The sequence below is a fragment of the Crocuta crocuta genome, unplaced genomic scaffold (assembly GCF_008692635.1).
Source record: "Crocuta crocuta isolate KB4526 unplaced genomic scaffold, BGI_CrCroc_1.0 scaffold125, whole genome shotgun sequence".
In the NCBI taxonomy this organism is placed as follows: domain Eukaryota; kingdom Metazoa; phylum Chordata; class Mammalia; order Carnivora; family Hyaenidae; genus Crocuta; species Crocuta crocuta.
Window position 1 is genome coordinate 1,521,572 of NW_027531143.1, and position 5,684 is coordinate 1,527,255.

A 5,684-nucleotide genomic window follows, 5' to 3' on the forward strand; every position below is an offset into this window, starting at 1 on the left:
ATTTAGCCTTGAGGCATAAAGCAGAATAACAAGCCAGTGATTAAGGGGACAATAACTGTTTCTGCTTTTCCAAATGTAACATTCTCAAAGTATTGCCCTCTCATTTTGAGCTAGACTCCAGAACCAAGAGTCTCAGAGCATCTTTATAGTTGTAAATGAAACATATTTAAACCAACCATTAGGTGGCCATGGCAATGAAAGATTCCCTCCTCTTATAACTGGGTGGAGCTTTTTTGTGTTAACAGGACATAGTCCTGTGACCCCGTTGATTTTTTTTTTTTTTCATACTGTCTGGGGCACTGACTCTGAAGGCAGTGTTCCTTATGGTTCTACTATGCTTTGAGGAATGCCTTCTACCAGAAAGAGGATCACCATGTCAGTGCCACACACCTGCCCATCCACACCAGTCAAATGACCTCAGTTTAAAGTGGAAGCTACTTACTTGGTCCAATTACATATTTTCCTGCATGCACTAACTCTTATAGTAAAATCATGGAAAGCTGGTGTGGACAGAGCCCCAAGCAGAACACAGTCTTATTTTTCTTGGAAATCCTCAACTTGGTCTGGGTGGACCTGTTGAGGCAAGCTCTGAGACAGCCTCTCATTGCAACATTTGTTGTTGAAAGAGGAAGAGAATACTAACAAGTAAGAAACCTGGCTGAGCCCAGGCAAAAAAGTCTCCTAGAGTCTACTCCTGGAGACCCCTTCCACTGACCACTTGCTTAAAGGCAGTGATGGCCATTGACTGGAGAATAGTTTTTACCAAATTTCCTAGAAGACAGAGATCATGCCCTTTCTTTTTCTTTTCTTTCTTTTTTTTTTTTTCATCTTTCTACAGTACCTATGGGATACCTGGCACTTAGTAGGCATTTGGTACATATCATTAGAAAAAATTAATGAATGCATTGAAATGGAATCGAAGATATAAAGACTTCATTGTCAGAAGTAAATGTATTAACTTGTCTTCTACCAGTAACCGTCTCAGAGTCATAATGATAAGAGCAGAGGTTTCAAGTAAAACTAGAGGACTTGGCCATTTTTAAGAACCAACCATAACTAAGAGACTCTTCCACTGGATGGGTCCTGAAAAATCAATATGGAGTCTTTATAAAGTCTTACTGGCTCCTTCCCACAAAAACAAAATAAAAAAATTTATGCCTTTGGTAAATTTTGCTGAGTAGGGTAGCATATGGCTTCCATATCAGAATCAAGTTCCAATCCAGCACTACGTAACTGGCATAGATGCCAGGAAACAAAATACAAAACAAATAACTAGCAAATAATTGACTTTGATCGTATTGATTCTGAGTTTTACCATCATTCAAAGAAGGGAATATAGACTAGAGTTGATTGTTAAGCTGTCATTGAAGATGCCAAGAAAAGGAGGGGTTTTGTTTTAAATTTTTTAATGTTCCCATCCCTCAAGGGGCTTATAATTTATTTGATGAAGCAAGAATTGATGCTTATAAAAACCTTAGAACTAGTACAGGACAGTGTACAGTTAACTGACAAAGGAACTATTTAGTGAGTGTTAGTAGGGATTTTAAGACAAAGAAAGCACAATGGCTGAATGGATGGGAGCCACCTCCTGGGGTAGCTGAGAACCAAGGTGAGCCTCAGAGAGTGGATGGTATCTCCTAGGCTTGAGAGAAGGCTGAAGAGAGAGGGATTCCAAGAAGGGGACTTTAAGTAGGGAACAAATTACGGTAGTAGGAATATGCCCTCCATGGCCCAGGAACAGGAAGAAGATGGACTAAATTACGAAAGCCCCGGATGCTGAGAAATAATGTGACATTGACCAAGGATGAGTCCAAGGCTGGTGAACAGGCAGGAAGTGCCAGAAGGGAAAAAACTGCCCTTAATGAACTTGCTCTACTTTTATCATTTCCCACTCCCTCATTTCTGTTTGGACATACACAGCCAAAATCTCTCCTAAAACAGATTACCAGATTTTTTTTTTTTTTTAATTTAAGGATTGTTTTTATAAAAAATAATATATCTGTATTCTAGAAAACATGTATTAACAACAACAAATCACCCAAAATCCCAAAGCTTAGCAATGATTTTTATTAAGATTTTGATTTATAACCCTCTTAATGTTTTCTATGTATATATTTTTTAAATATATACTTGTCATCAAAATGAGATCATGCAACCCTAAAATGTACTTTTTATACTTAACAAAATGTCTTAAAAAAAATTTTTTTTAATGTTTTTTATTTATTTCTGAGAGAGAGAGAGAGAGAGACAGTGTGATCAGGGGAGGGTCAGAAGGAAAGGGAGACACAGAATCCGATATAGGCTCCAGGCTCTGAGCTAGCTGTCAGCACAGAGCCCGACGTGGGGCTCGAACCCACAAACTGTAAGATCTTGACCTGAGCCGAAGTCAGACGCTTAACTGACTGAGCCACTCAGGTACCCCATATACTTAACAAAATATCTTAAGGGCCTTTCCAAGATTGTAAAACTGAATATATAATATCTTGTTTTAAAGTTTTCTTGCAATTGAACTGAAACAGAAAAACAGGAAAGCACTCAAATCATGAGTGTTTAGCTTGATAAGTTTTCCCTAAATGGACACATTCATCTTACTGCATGTAAATCAAGAAATCAAACATTACTAACATTCCAGAATTCTCCTTGTACCCCCTTCTATTCACTGCCTTCTATGAGAAATACCATAGATATTTCTGAACTTTATATAAATGGAATCATTATGTATGTACTTGTTTGTATCTGTCTTCTTTCAATACATCATTTTAATGACCACACACTATTTTTTTGAATCACTATAATTTATTCAGTTTATTCCTATTGTCATGCATTTTTCCCCAATTTATTACTTTAACTAAAAATTCTGTAATGAATATTTATGTAACTAAACTGATTTTTCCCCTTACAATAAATCCACTGAAATAAAAAACTTTAAGACTTTGACTTATATTACCAGCTTGCCCTTCAGAAAGATTATACCAATTTTATATTCCCATCACAGCACATGAGACTTCCAGTTTCCCTGGTGTGGCCCCAAATTGAACACAAAACCCCAGATGTAATCCAACTAACATCTACCACAAACGTCGCTACCGGTCTTAAACATCCTCACTTCCTTTTATAGTACACAAATAGAACTCCCAGTACAAATACTCTCCTAGTTCTCTGACAAAGACAAAAACATGGAATGGTAGTGCTAGAAATGACCTTGGAATTTACCTAGTCCAACAAGCTTATTTTCAGATGAGAATACAGAAACCCAAAGAGGAGAAATGTCAGTGGAGACAGATTCCCAGTGAAAACTGAACCAGAAAACCATGAGTAGATAAAAAGCTGCAAAGAAATAAAACAAAATGTATTCCTGGCAGTTACCTTTGGGAAAGTAGGATTATGGGAGACTCTTCTTTTACTTTTCTGAATTGTTTAAATCTTCAGTAAAGAGCATGTATTTTTTTGACAGAGAAAAACTGTTTTCTTTAAAAGAAGGAACACATAGAAAGGAAAGGCTAAATTTGTAAATTGCCTACTGTATTCATTTAATGCATGCCTAAGATCATAGTGTGATGTGGACTACAAAACAGGAAAAACAGTGGCTTGATAAGTTTAAGATGAACTTGGAAGAGGCAGAGTACATGAATTCTAGAACATAAATTCTCAGAGTTTAGAGACCTAAATAAGAAAGTCCTGACTGAAACAGCTTTTGGAAGGCTCTAGTTTATAAGCTTGGTGAGTCAGGTCTGCAACAGGCCCTAGAGACCTCTGGGTGAAGAAAAAAAGGACAGGTTTTTTAATAGGATTTTCTCATGAGCAGTTTGGAAATCCTGTCTCTGTCTTTGTTTGGAGATGGAGTTAGACTGGATATGAGGCTTGGATGGAGATGGAGGTAGTATGGAGATGGGGCTGGGATGAAGATGGGGCTGGGATGGAAATGGGGTAGGATGGAGATGGGGTAGGATAGAGATGGGGCTGGCATGGAGATGGAGCTGGGATGGAGATGGGGGTGGGATGGAGATGGGGATGGGATGGAGATGGGGCTGGGATGGAGGTGGGATGGAATGGAGATGGGCTAAGCATGGGGATGTGGTTGGCATGGAGATGGGATTATACTGGTAATAAATTTAGGATGGAAATTGGTTTGTACTAAGAGCTATAGGAGTTCACAGCATCCTGTGGTGAAAACTTTAAGAATCACTACCTTGGGAGGCGCCTGGGTGGCTCAGTTGGTTAAGAGTCCGACTTTGGCTCAGGTCTTGATCTCATGGTTTGTGGGTTCGAGCCCCACATTGGGCTCTGTGCTGACAGCTCAGAGCCTGGAGCCTGCTTCAGATTCTGTGTCTCCCTCTCTCTCTGACCCTCTCCTGCTCACACTGTCTCTCTCTCTCTCTCAGAAATAAATAAAACATTTAAAAAATTTTTAAAAAAGGAATCACTACCTTGGTGCATGCCATTTCCTCTTACCCAAGACCAGAACCTTCCTCATCTTGTCTCTATGTAAGAGCTAGAGTCATGGCATCCAATTTCAGAGTCTTGTGTTAACTAAACATTTCACATATCTTTCTGTGCCTGTGGTAAATTCTGTGAATGGCAGAATTATTGACTATTGGAGTTGTCACAACAGAGGTGAAATCATGTCTCTAAAGTCTCCAGGTTAATAAATAGTGGGAGTGGGTTGGGCTGCTAGTTTTAACAAATAAAAATACAAAACAACTAGCTAAACTTGAATTAAAAAAAATTATGTTTTATTTATTTCTTAGAGAGAGGGAGACAGAGCATGAGCAGAGAAGGGGCAGAGAGAGAAGGAGACACAGAATCTGAAGCAGTCTCCAGGCTCTGAGCAGGCTGTCAGCACAGAGCCTGACCCGGGGCTCGAACCCACGAACCATGAGATCATGACCTGAGCTGAAGTTGGACGCTTAACCGACTGAGCCACCCAGGCACCCCTAAATTTGAATTTTAGATAAACAATGATGGGGTTTAGTGTGAGCATGTCTGATGCAATAATTAATTGGATGTCAACTGGCAATGCTATGGGGCCATTATGAAAGCCTGGCTTCTGGTTAACTGAAAGCTGTGCATTGCAGTTCTGAACAGCAGTTTATCTGATTTCCAGAATGGCCTTACATATGGGAAGCCATAGAGCTTAGCAGTTACCAAGGCACAAGTGGCTGTTGGGCACAGATTTTTAACCTGTACAATAAGTTATAAATAACATCTATTTAAAATAGTTATTATAAGGATTAAATGACTCTAACATTTACAAAGAGTTAAGACAAGGAAGGTTCAAGTCTTGGGTAAGAGGAAACAGCATGCGCAAAGGTAGGGATTCCTAAACATTAAAAAAAAAATGCTAATAGAACAGATACTTAATAGATCAAATATCAAGCCAAAAGCACTGTGAACCAGATACCTTTATATGAACAGTCTGCAGTGACTTCTCAAACATGTCTCTCTCCGAACCATTTCACTGGTACAAAATAGGCCACAGTCCCCCTTCTGTTCTCTTGGGCTTGATGCTGAGAAAACAAAAGTTCCCTTCATCTGAAAGAGAGAGGTTGGCCCTAGGAATGAGGATTTTTATTAATGATTGTAACAAGCATTCATTCACAATAGAACCATTATCTCAGCACTATGGAAAGGAAGTTTGGATATTAAGGAAGAGTGATAAAACACATATATATAGAGAGAGAGAG

General features: G+C 39.0%; 1 protein-coding gene across 2 annotated transcripts in view; it reads left to right on the forward strand.

Moving 5' to 3' along the window:
* AK5 (adenylate kinase 5) overlaps positions 1 to 5,684 on the forward strand; it is a 228,566-nt gene that overhangs the window by 182,258 nt on the left and 40,624 nt on the right. The window lies entirely within an intron of this gene.